Here is a 13,614-nt window from a genome sequence, read left to right as displayed (position 1 = left end):
TGGGATTTTTCATTGGAAATACATTTTGAAGGAAATTGACATTGCTAAGTCTTCCATGATGAACAATATATGTCTCTCCATTTATTTATTATTATGTCTTTTCATTAATACCTTTCAGTATTATACTGTTATAATGATTCCCACAAAAGTCTCATACATCTTCTGATGCCCCCTTCCCATGGAAAGTTATATTTCATGTTTTGATTGAAAATGGGCTCCTCTGCATCCCCTAAAAATCAGATATTTTAACTGTTGACTTTGGCTTTGATCTTATATTAGATAAACCTTATTAATTTTTTAAAATTATTTCTTATAATGGAACTACAGATTTTGAGAGGAAAGATTCTATGTGCATCACATTTCATTTAAGATTAATAATTGTTTTCTTTCTTTCATTCCAATCATTTTATGCTTTTTACTTTATCATTGCACTGACTATATCCTCTGATATAATGTTGTATGGATACAGGGATTGTTATTCCTTATTTTAAGGGAAATGCTTGTTATCTGGCCAATTTTCAAAGATTGTATTTGCTTTTTTGGGGAGTTAGGGGTTGCATGGTCAAGGAATTGAACCCAGGTCTCCCATGGAAGGTGAGCATTCTAACCGCTGAACTACCCTTGCACCCTATATTTGCTTTTAAATTTACTAAAATGATTGAAGTAGTTATTGAAGAATTAAAAACAGGGTCAAATAGAGAGCAAGATGGAAGGAGCCATTCCCCTGTTCAGCTACCTTCACAAGACTTGAGAAGACCCCCCCAACCATGCTCCATCTTACAGCAAGAGGAATTAACATGTACCAGGCCAATGCGCAATCAAGGAACCTCTCCATACCTGCCTTTGGTTCCCATGAAGAGATAATTTTACATGGACCAAATTCAGAGTTTTTAATTATCAAACTATCCCCACAGGTGAATTTCCCAGATTATTAAGGCTCATTCATTAAAATATACCTGAAAAATATATACTGACTCATTTTTATAGAAATTGTTCTAAAGTGTATTGCAAACTTATTTTCCTTACTGAACAGAATATTCTTTCCATAAGTTAATGCATTCTTGATGACTCAGGGCCATTGGTATGGCTCTCATATAGCGATACCCTCTGGGGTGATTGTGGTACTGAAGGCTCTGTGGCTAACACTGCCGTAGGCTACTTGGCATATCCAGTTACTGTTCCTTCTTTCTCCTCTCTCTCTGACACCTGTCACTTTCCAGCATGTCTGCCTCTAACAGCCCCCTACTTTGCTACTTCTAATTTGTTTTCCACTGTAACCTTAGAAGAACTAGTAGTTGCCATGGGAAACAAAGTGACTAAGATTTTGAAATTAGTAACTGGAATCTCCCTGGCTCTGGCCTGAGGTGAGTTTCATTCATTGTCTCCAGAATAAAGAAGTATGGGTTTTGGACAAGTATATTGCTTGAGGTCCAGAGGCCTCTTTAGTGTGCTTAGGACACCATACTTTGGAAACTCCAGCAAAAGGAGGAGACTTCTGTTGTACAGGTTTGTGAATCTTTGAATTATTTTTTGGAAAACAAGCAAGGATCCTTTTCGGGGTGAAGCGTTGGTGAATGTTCAACATATCCTTAATTTAGAGGTCGTCCTAGACAAGTCCCACATTCAGTTTAATTAATAATAATAGTAATAAAAGGACTTCAACAATGTTCTGTAAAGGATCTAGTTAGCATTAGGCCCTGTTCAGAAAACTTTCTTCAAATGAATAAGTCTCTTAAAGACATCTGTGGGTCACCTGATTTGAAGAAAAGAACTTAACATTTCAGTGCTTATTTGTTCTTGTTATTAGACCTCTGGAAATTTCAAGGAGAAGTTAAAAATTGAACTGCTTGAGAAGCTGGAGAGGATAGATCCCAGACTTTGAAAATGGCAAATAACCTCAAAGATAATCATCCTTTGATTAAACTAATTTGTAGAAATTTATGTGGCACTTATAACCTTTTATTCATTCATTTATTCATTCGTTTATTTATTTTAATGTTTTTATTGTGAAATATAACATATATACAAAAAAGCAGTACATTTCCAAGTACATTTTAACAAGTAGTTATAGAACAGATTTTAAAGTTTATTATGGGTTACAGTTAGATGATTTTTTATTTTTTCATCTAGCTGCTTCAAGACACTAGAGACCAACAGAAATATCAATATAATGATTCACCAATCATACTCATTTGTTGAATCCAATCTCCTCTGTTACACTCTTCCTTCTCTTTAAATAACATATACATAAAAGCAATACATTTCAAAGTACATCACAACAATTTGTTGGAGAATAGATTTCAGAGTTTAGTATGGATTACAATTCCATAATTTTAGGTTTTTATTTCTAGCTGCTTTAAGGTACTAAAGGCTAAAACAAATATCAGTATAAGGATTCACCACTCATACTCATTTGTTAAACCTAACCCTCTCTGTATTACTCCACCATCACCTTTGTTCTTTCTATCCCACTCTTAAGGGGGTTTTGGGCTATGCCCATTCTAACTTTTTCATGTTGAAAGGGGCCATTGATATTGTGGAAAAGGGGGATGGAACAAGTTGATGATCTGGAAGAGCTGGCCCCTCTGCATTCCAGGACTTATCTGGTCCAGGGACCCATCCAGAGGTTGTAGGTTTTAGTGAGTTACTCTAGCGCATGGAACCTTATAATGCCCTAGGTATTCTTTAGGACTGGCAGGAATGGTTTTGGTTGGGATTTGGCAAGTTATGATAGTTAGCAATGTCTAACTGAAGCATGCATAAGAGTGACCTCCAGTGTAGCCTCTCAACTCTATTTGAACTCTCTCAGCCATTGATACCTTATTTTTACACTTATTTTCTGCCTTTTGTTTTGGATGGCATTGTTGATCCCACAGTACCAAGGCCAGATTCATCCTTGGGGGTCATCTCTCATGCTACCAGGGAGACTTTCATCCCTGGATGTTATGTCCCAGATAGTGGGGAGGGCAATGGTTTCACTTGCAGAGTTAGGCTTAGAGAGAGAAAGGCCACATCTGAGCAACAAAAGAGGTCCTTTGAAGGTGACTCTTAGGCATACCTATAGGTAGGCTAAACTTCTTCACTACATACATAGGCTTCATAAGAGCAAGCCTCAAGATCAAGGTGTTGGCCTATTGATTTGGGTGTGTCCCTAATGTTTGGCACAGTATCTGTGCTTTCCCCAGTGGTGAAGTTTAATAGTTCCATAATTTTTCTCCCATCCCTCAAAGGACTTTGCCAATGCTTTTTGATTATCTGCTTAATATATTCTGGGGTATATCCAGGCATCACATTAAGCTGTGCAAGAAAAAGGCTCTCATTTTTATTCTGGGCTTCCTGTGTTTGGATTGTTTAAATGATCTATCCAGACAGACTAAGTTAGATTATACGCTACAGAAAATTTGAGTTCTGAACATTCTTCCTTTGGTCTCAAAGAGTAGGTGCAGTTCTAAAACACATGCAGTATCTTCCTTACCCCTGTATTCTGAATTACCATAATCCTAACTCAATCAGCTTCATTCTTATCTCTAAATACCATGTTGTACATATATAAATCAGCCCCTCAAAATCCAGAAATAACAATTACCACTCTGGACTAAATGTGACTGCTATAAGAGCTTACAATCTAGGTCCCAGTTTTCTTAAAAGTATTTTCTAAATGAGACCATACAATATTTGCTCTTTTGTTTCTGGCTTATTTTGACCCACCAAATATTCCACAGGTTCATTCACTTTATCACATGCCTTACCACTTCATTCCTTTTTGTAGCAACACCATGTTTGATCATATGTTTATACCATCACTCACCAGTCTACATCTGTATCTTTCAACCACCTCTATCTACTGGGTCTCATGTATAGTGTGCAAAGTTACCAGTCCATCAATACTCTCAATTTTAGATAATTTCATTGCTCCTAGGAGAAAGATAGCCAATCAACACACCCTCACCAAATAGAAAACCCAAACCTCCCCCTAACTCTTGTCTCTGCCCCCATTATATACCTGATATTGCTGCAGTACTGTTGATGTTTTCTTACTAAACATATCCCAGTGCATGCAATATCATTTTCCCCCTACACCTCAAATTATACACTCTTTGTACAAGATTTATGCCTTTGCAGTAGTTCATGCAAGAACTTATTTATACTTGTAATATTAATTGATGAGACACATAAGTAAATACAACCCCTTTCAATCATGTTCACCTGCGATATGGTAATACAACTTATAGACCCAGTAGTGAACTGCCTTCACTTCTCTCTATTCCCTTACAATAAAGCTCAACCGCATTAGCAAACTGTTCATCCATCTCAAGCTCCTACGTATCTCTAGATCCTCAATATTCTTTATTATAATTCTCTGATTTTCCCTTTACCTTGGTCATGAGAGTGGAATCATGCCGTATCTGTCCTTTTGTGTCTCACTTATTTCAGTCAGCATTATCAAGGTTCATCCATTTTGTCATGTGCTTCAGAACATCATTTCCTCTTATAGCTGCATAATATTCCATCATATGTATATACCACATTTCATTAATCCACTTGTCTGTTGATGGGCACTGGGATTGTTTCCATCTTTTAGCAATTGTGAATAGTGCTATGAACATTGGTGTGCAAATCTTGGCTTGTGCCACGGCCTTCAGCTCTTCTGGGTATATACCAAATAGAGGTATTGTCGGGTCATAGGGCAACTCAATATTTAGTTTTCTGAGGAACCACCAGACTGTTTTCCATAGTAGCTGTACTAGTATACATACCCACCAGCAGCACATAGGTGTCCCAGTTTCTCCACATCCTCTCCAACATTTGTAGTTTCCTGTTTGTTTAATAGTAGCCATTTTTACAGGTGTGATGTGGTATCTCACTGTAGTCTTGATCTGCATTTCCCTTGCAGCTAATGAGAATGAGCATCTCTGCATGCGTTTTGTAGCCATTTGTATTTGCTCTTCATAAAATGTCTATCCATATCTTTAGCCCACTTTCTAATTGGGTTGCTTGTTCTTTTGTTTTTGAGTTGTATGATTTTGTTATACATACAGGATATCAAACCTTTATCTGATTCGCAATTTCCAAAATATTTTCTCCCATTGAGTTGATTGCCTCTTCACCTTTTTGACAAAGTTTTTTGAGGTGCAAAAGCATTTGACATTGAGGAGTTCCCATTCATCTATTATTTTCTTTGGTTGCTTGTGCTCTGAGTGTAAAGTTTAGGAAGCTACCTTCTATTATTAGGTCTTGAAGATGTTTCCCTAAATTTTCTTTCAGGACCTTTATGGTACTGGTTCTTATGTTTAGGCGTTTGACCCAATATGAGTTAATTTTTGTATAGAGTGTAAGCTAAGGGTCCTCTTTGCCCCATGCTCATTTATTGAAAAGACTATTTTGTTCCTAGTCAGTGGATTTGGGGACCTGCTTGAAGATAAGTTGACCATAGATTTGTTGGTCCATTTCTGCCTTCTTGATTTGAATTCATTGGCCAATTCTTCTGTTTTTGTGCAAGTACCATGCTGTTCTGATCACTGTAGCTTTATAATAAGTTTTATAAGTCCAGAAGTATTAGTCCTCTCACTTTGTTCTTCTTTTTAAGGATGCTTTTAGCTATTCAGGGTCTCTTTTCTTTCCAGATGAACTTGGTAATTAGCTTTTCTAAGTCTTCAAAGTACATTGATGGAGTTCTGATTGGTACTGCATTGAATCTGTAGATGAATTTGGGTAGAATTAACATCTTAACTACATTTAAACTTTCTATCCATGAGCATGGAATGTCTTTCCACCTATTTAGTTCTTCTTTGATTTCTTTTAGCAATGTTATATACAACCTCTTTAAATCTCTAGTTAAGTTCAATAAGTCCTTTCCATCACTAATTAAGTTCATTCCTAGATACTTGATTCTTTTATTTGCTATTTTGAATGGATTTTTTCCTTAATTAACTCTTCAGTTAGGTCATTGCTTATATGTAGAAACATTACTGATTTTTGCACATTAATTTTATAACCTACCACTTTGCTGAATTAGTTATTAGCTCAATTAACTTTGTTATAGATTTCTCAGGATTTCCCAAGTATAGTATCATGTCATCTGCAAATAATGAAGTTTTACTTTTTCCTTTCCATTTTGGATGCCTTTTATTTCTTTGTCCTGCCTGATTGCTCTAGCTAGATCTTCTAGTACAGTGTTGAATAATAGTGGTGACAGAGGGCATCCTTATCTCATTACTGACCTCAGGGGGAAATCTTTCAGCCTCTCACCATTGAGTAGGATGTTGGCTATCAGTTTTTCATAAATGTTTTTTATCATGTTGAAGAAGTTACACTTGATTCCTAGTTTTTAGGTATTTTTATCATAAAATGATTTGAATTTTGTTGAATGCTTTTTCAGCATCAATCAAGATGTTAATGTGTTTTTTTTCTTTTCAATTTGTTATTGTACTGTATTACATTAAGTGATTTTTGTGTGTGTGTTGTACCATCCTTGCATTCCTGTTATAACCCCCAGTTGGTCGTGGTGTATAATTATTTTAATATGCTGTTGGATTTGAAGTGCTAATATTTTGTTGAGAATTTTTGTGTCTATGTTCATTAGGGAGATTGGTCTGTAATTTCCTTTCTTGCAGCATCTTTACCTGGTTTTGGTATTAAAGTGATGTTAACTTCATAAAATGAATCAGGTACTGCTCCTTTTTCCTCAAGTTTTTTTGGAAAATTTTGAGCAGAATTGATGTTAGTTCTTTTTTGACGGTTTGAAAAAATTTCCCTGTGAAGCCATCTGGCACTGAGCTTTTCTTTATAGTAAGATTTTTGATTACTATTTGAATGTCTTTACTTGTGAGTGGTTTGTTGAGATCTATTTCACCTTGAGTCAAAGTAGCTTGTTTGAGTGTTTCCAGAAATTTGTCTCTTTCATCTATTTTTTCTAGTTTTGTTGGCTTTTAGTTGTTCATAGCCTCCTCTTAGGATTTTTTTTTTATTATTGTTTCTCCTGGGTCTGTGATAATGACCTCCCTCTCATTTCTGTTTTGGTTATTTGTATCCTCTCTCTTTTTTTTCTTTTTCCATCTTGCTAGTGCCCACCGTTTTAATTGATTTTCTCAAAGAGCCAACTTTTGGTTTTATTGATGCCTTCTAGTGTTCTTTTGTTCTCCCATTCGTTTAACTCTGTGTTAAACTTTGTTATTTCTCTTCTTCTATTTGCCTTAGGGTTAGTTTGCTGTTCTTTCTCAAGTTCCTCCAGGTGAGTAGTTACGCCCTCAATTTTTGCTCTTTCTTCTATTTTAATACTGGCATTTAGAGCAATAAATATCTCTCTTAGCACAGCCTTTGCCTCATCCCATAAGTTCTGATATGCTGTATTCTCATTTTCTTTCATTTCCAGATAGCTAATGATTTCTCTAGCAATTTCTTCTTTGACCCACATGTTGTTTAAGAGTGTTGTATTTAATCTCCATATATTTATGAAAATTCTTGTTATTTGGTGGTTAATAATTTCTAGCTTCACTCTACTGTGATCAGAGAAAGTGTTTTGAATAATTTCAGTGCTTTAAATTTATAAAGACCTGTTTTGTGCCCTAGCATATGACCCACCTTGGAGAATGTTCCATAAGCACTAGAGAAGAATGTATATCCTGGTGTTTTGAGGTGCAATGACCTATATATGTCTGTTAGGTCTAATTCATTCATCAGATTAAGTTCTCTATTTCTTTGTTGATCCTCTAGTTCTTTTGTCAATAGAGGAGAGTGATATATTAAAGTCTCCTTACTTCATTGTTGAAAAGTCTATTGCTCCCTTCAGTTTTGTCAAGTGTCTGTCTCATGTACTTTGGAGCTACTTGATTGGGAGCATAACATTTATGATTGCTGCTTCTTCTTGATTAACTGTTGCATTTAGTAATATGTAGTGTCCTTCTTTGTCCTTTATGATGTCTTTACATTTAAAGCCCGATATTAGTGTAGCTTCTCCCGCTTTCTTTGGTTATAGCTTCTGTGGAGCATCTTTTTCCATATTTTCACGTTCAATCTGTTTGTATCTTTTTGTCTAAGATGAGTCTCTTATAAGTAGCATATATCCAGATTATATTTCTTAGTCCATTCAGCCAATCTGTATATTTTAATTGGTAAGTGTAGTTTATTAACATTCAAAGTTATTACTGTAAGGGCGTTTCTTGAATCCACCATCTCATCCTTTGGATTTTTTTTTTTTTTTGGTCTGATCGATATGCCTTTTTCCATCTTTCTCTTTTTATCCTTTAGATGACCCTTATTGGTACCCTTCAATTCTGTGTCCCCTTGAGACCACCCTCTTCTGTCTTTTTTTAACTGGTAGAACTGCTAGTTTTTCTTCAATTCCTTCAATTATTTTTTTCTTTTTTTTTTCTCCCTCAATTTTGAAGGACAATTTGGCTGGGTAAAAAATTCTTGGCTGGAAGTCTTTCTCTTTCAGGATCTTAAATACATCATACCACTGTCTTCTCACTTCCACAGTGCCTGTTGAGCAGTCCAAAATCAGTCTTATGTGGTTTCCGTTATATGTAGTAAATTGTTTTTCTCTTACTGCTTTCAAGGTTTTCTACTTCTCTTCAACATTTGACAGACTGATTAGTATGTGTCTTGGGGTATGCTGTTTAGATTTATTCTATTTGGAGTTCATTAGGCTTCTTTGATTTGCATATTTATGTCTTTAATAAAGGTTGTGAAGTTTTCCCCCATTAAATCCTCAACTAATCTTCCTAATCCTTTACTCTTCTCTTCTCCTTCTGGGACACTGATATTTCTTATATTTGTGTACTTTGTTTTGCCCATCATTTCCCAGTTCCAATTCCAATTTTCCATCTTTTTTGTCATTTGCTCTTTTGTGCATTCAAAATCAGTTGTCTTGTCCTATAGTTCACTTACTCTTTCTTCTGCCTCTTCAAATCTACTTTTGTGTGTCTTGAGTATATTTTTTATTGGTTTACAGCATCTTTAATCTCTGTGATATCTATGTTTCTATTTATTATTTCAAAGTCTTCTTTATGCTTTTGTAGTGCCTTCATGATCTCTTTTATGTCATTAGCCATTCCATGGATTTTATTTAGTAGAATTATATGAACATCTCTGATTAGTTGTTCCAAAGTCATGTCTCTTCTGGTGTTTTGATTTGGTCATTAGACTGGGCTGTATTTGTGTCCATCTTTATATGGTTTGTGCTCTCCCATTGTCTTTGTGGCATGTAAAATATTTTGATAAGATTACTTTGGATGTTGATTTCCTTCAGTAATCTAAACCTTTTTATTTGCAAGATGAGTGTGGAGCAGAATGCAGGGCAGGTGGTGGGGCACAGCAGTTCAGTGAGAGGTTATGGTGCAGGTGTATACACAGGTCCAGGACTCTACATTAGTGTTTCTTTGTCCCCATTTTCCTGTCCATGCACTCGTGACAGCTCCAGCCCTCTGTCTGGAAATGGATGTGCTAAGTTGTGTACAGTAGCTGGCCAGTTTCTGGTTCTGTGTGTCTCAATTCTTCTGCTTTTTCAACCAGGGCCTTCCTGGGTGGTGTAGAAGACCCTCCCAAGTCACTTACACCCTAGAATCACTCTACTATATTTTTTTCTGTCCCTTCTCTAGCTGTTCTTTGGAGCAGGGGTGAACTTGACCCATCCTGTTCAGCCATCTTCCTGGAAGTCACTGATAAACTTTTGATATTCATGTGGTGATTTTTCTTGAATTTGTCCTAAGATTCACAAAATATGAACATCTGGAAGACTGGCAAAACAAGCCCAAAAGATGGAAGTAGAATCCAGCCATTGGGTTATTCCTTCTATCTCTCTCATTTTCATTCATTCCGCCTCTTTCTGCATCTGCAGTTTTCTCTCTTCTACACTTGGGTACAGTATAATGCCAGAAATCCAGTTATCAAGCTCTGGATGCTAGAGCAGAACAAGGCAGATGTCAAATCAGTTATGTACTTCCTGATCTTAAGTACAAAATAAGGACAAACTGGCAACAAATTTACCCAATGTTGCATTGATACTAAATAATGTAAATCTCTCCTACCAGAGGTGTTAGTGGACCTTGAGGTCAAGAGCCTGCCATTCTCAGGTGAGAATGAAGTGGCACTTTTCCAGTGGGAAGAAATGCGCTGACTTTGTTTAAGATATTCATCACAGAGAATTGCTATCTCTGGAAATATAAGCAATATATTTCCCAGATTTTTCCCTAAGGGCTTTCTTCCCTGTTAAAGTTATTGGAGGAAGTTAAATGTCCAAGCTCCATGCATTTCATATTGTTAACAGAAGTCTGATGACCTTGATTACCTGTGTGCTGGATATATGTCATTTGTTGCTTCCAGATCTATGTCACATTCTCCTTTGCCTTACTTCATTCCACTGTATGACTTGGGAGTCTAACATTTATGGATTAAATCAATGTGGTTCCTTTTCCTCTGGCCTCCTGTTGATTATGGTTCATATCAGGGACTAGGAAGCGAGTGAATGTGGGAGGAGAATCAAATTAGAGAATTTATTCCTTTGGCTCCCTCTCTTCTGTTTTAACACAACTTAGCTGCTTCTCTTTTGTTAGGAAAAACCCTCTTACAGCTGCTCTTCATAGGAGCCAGTAACTGTTCAACCTCTTGCCCCTTTAGGAATTATGTAAATGTTCCTGGCTATTGCTAGCCGCAGAAGACTGACCTTCCTGTTTTGGTTTTTCATATTCTTCTCTCCATTTTTTGTAAGGAAGCAAAACTTTTTCATTGCCCCCTTGGAATATGCCATTTTTCTCTACTGTACCCTCTGGTAAAGGTAGAAGAATACAAAGGGAAGTTTCATTGGGGAAATGAAAAATGGAGTCTATGGACAAATAACTTATATAATTCACCCTGGTACCAAAAACTCCTAGTTATACCACCACTGAGAAATGTGATTTTGAGCTAACCCTTACCAAAAATAGAAACAAAAGATTTTCGCTGAATCATGGTATAGAACTAAAGTCAAAAGTTGTAGAAGCCAGTCAAAACTTTTCCTTTTTATCACTGTGTTCTAGTTTGCTAGCTGCCGGAATGCAACACACCAGAGACGGATTGGCTTTTAATAAAAGGGGATTTATTTTGTTGGTTCTTCAGAGGGAAGGCAGCTAACTTTCCACTGAGGCTCTTTCTTACGTGGAAGGCACAGGATGGTCTCTGCTGGTCTTCTCTCCAGGCCCCTGGGTTCCAACAACTTTCCCCGGGGTGATTTCTTTCTCCATCTCCAAGGGCCCGGGCTGAGCTGCAAATGCTGAGATGAGGAATGCCAAGCTGCTAGCAGTGCTACATTGCAATCTCCCATTTAAGTACCAGCCAATTAAGTCAGATGTCACTCATTGCAGCAGACACGCCTCCTAGTTGACTGCAGGTGTAATTAGTAACAGATGAGGTTCACGTACTGTTGGCTTATGTCCGGAGCAACAAGACTAGGTATGCTCACCTGGCCAAGTTGACAACTGAATCTAACTAACACACACTGTGTATGTTTCAGAAAGTTACTTAAGTTCCCTGAACTATTTTTCCCCTATAAAATTATTTGGCCTGAGGCTCGAAAGGTAATAAATAAGAAAGGATTTTATAAACTATGAGGCACTGTACAAATATAAATTGTTGTTATTATTGTTATTCTTTTAGATTTCCCACTTTTTCACATTCTTTTTATAGCCCTTCCTAAATTGTATTCTTCATAACATTAGTTTTGATTGATACTTTAAAAAATGTTTATATCCAAGTAAGCTTGAAAATTGTTTCATACCATAGTTTATTCAGGAGATTTGCAATGCACCTTAGAATGCTAGAAATTCTGTTAATTGTGATATTCAGAAACTCATTTAAGTTAGTTTAATTTAACAACTCCTAAACTAATACACCCAAAGCACCTTTTAACCTGTGACTTACACAACCCAGATAGAACTAAGGTTTCTTGGAACGTGCTTGGTAAATGCTATCACCCAATATTGCTATATTTTCCCCAGATCCCTGAGAACTTTCTATCCTAGACTAGCTTCCATAAGAGTGTATATTTTCTACTCCCTAATAACCTAGGGATTATCTCGTTCCATGAATTTATTTTCCACAAAACTGGTTTAAAATTTTCACATAGATGTTACATTTGCATGAACTTATCATCCAGATTTTGGTGACCCTCATCCTTAAATATTAAAAGAAAGTAAAATACTTCTAAATTGTTGATGTTCACCACAACTAGAGATGTAACTGGAATATGGAGTAAGGAATGTCAAATGTGTAAAATGGGTTGGAGTATTCACAGTTTCCACAGAACTAGCCTTAGTGCAAATCTCATCTCATCAATTTCCCAGTAAGGAAACTCAAATAAGTGGATGTCATACCAACATAGCTTTAACTTGAGGCCAGTTTTCATTTTATATATTTTAAAGTAAATTTTTCATAAACTCCAGTACTTTAGGTAACAAACTGTTTGCAGCTCTCAACTCATTCCAAGAGACACAATTAAGGAAAATGTAACAGTCAGCCTTTAAATAGATTTGTTTCCTGTGGCAATGAAAGCAGCCCTGGTGGGCATTTTTATCACCAGTGAATAGAAATGTAAGATTCTTTATTTTAAGTATAAAAGAGGGAGAGTAGAAAATGCTGGTGAAATCTGGCTTATATTACCAAGACCCTCATTTGTTCAAAGTGAGAGTTTTCATTCTCGATGATCTTTCACTCATTGGCTTCTATTTCAGTTGTTTCCACTATATCTCCTTTTCCCAGAAGATTCTTGGAATTATGGTTAAAAGAGAGCATGGCGGGGGGGGGGGGGGGAGAAAGAACTAAATCTTGAGCCAGAAAATGGGAGTAAAAACCAGGAAATATTTAAGTTTGAAAGGCAAATGTCAACATCCCTCCATCCTTGTATTAATCTTTATCTATTTGGCTGAAAGCCATGGGAAAGCCTCTACTGCTCTAAGGTAGACTTGACTGGGCACTGGCCAGATAATGACCTGAATTTCCTAACGTTCCTAAATATTTCCCTGGAAACAATGTCAACAATGTAGACTAGATTTGTACTGAGTTTCATGTAACTATGTAAGTTATGCATGTCCTTCCCACTTGTCAATATGAACAGAAAAAGCTATACATAGGAATTTCCTAAATGAAAATGTTGTAGGGAATGTTTTTGTGGCTTGTGTCATCATGATTCTTGATTTGTTGATTTGGTATTTTTCTTTGATTCTCACCACACATCATTGTTTAGAAGCAGAAAAAGAGTGTGGATTTCCCAAAGGAAAACACCAAAGTACCTGAAAACTCATTTGAACTTGTTCCTTTACCACTGTATTTTGGCAGAGATTTTTCAAAGGTCAGACATATTTCAATATGATTCCAAGTTTTCCCAAGTTGACTATGGGTGCTTACCAATGGAAACAGACTTGTAGAAAAAGTCTTGCCACATTTTTCAGCTTAGAGTTCAGATGCTATATTCAGAAGTAGTGAAAACACCTATACCAAAAATAAAAGGATATAAAGATCCCTCAAGTCTGTACTTCTTCATCACCATGCTTGTGATTGGGGAGGTAAGAAATAGAAAGAGGGTACCTGATTTGCCTTTCAGTGTGGGAACTCATGAGTCATGTTTATCACTAAGTAGTTAGG

This window comes from Tamandua tetradactyla, chromosome 8 (assembly GCF_023851605.1).
Source record: "Tamandua tetradactyla isolate mTamTet1 chromosome 8, mTamTet1.pri, whole genome shotgun sequence".
Lineage (NCBI taxonomy): Eukaryota > Metazoa > Chordata > Mammalia > Pilosa > Myrmecophagidae > Tamandua > Tamandua tetradactyla.
This window is presented reverse-complemented; position numbering follows the sequence as displayed.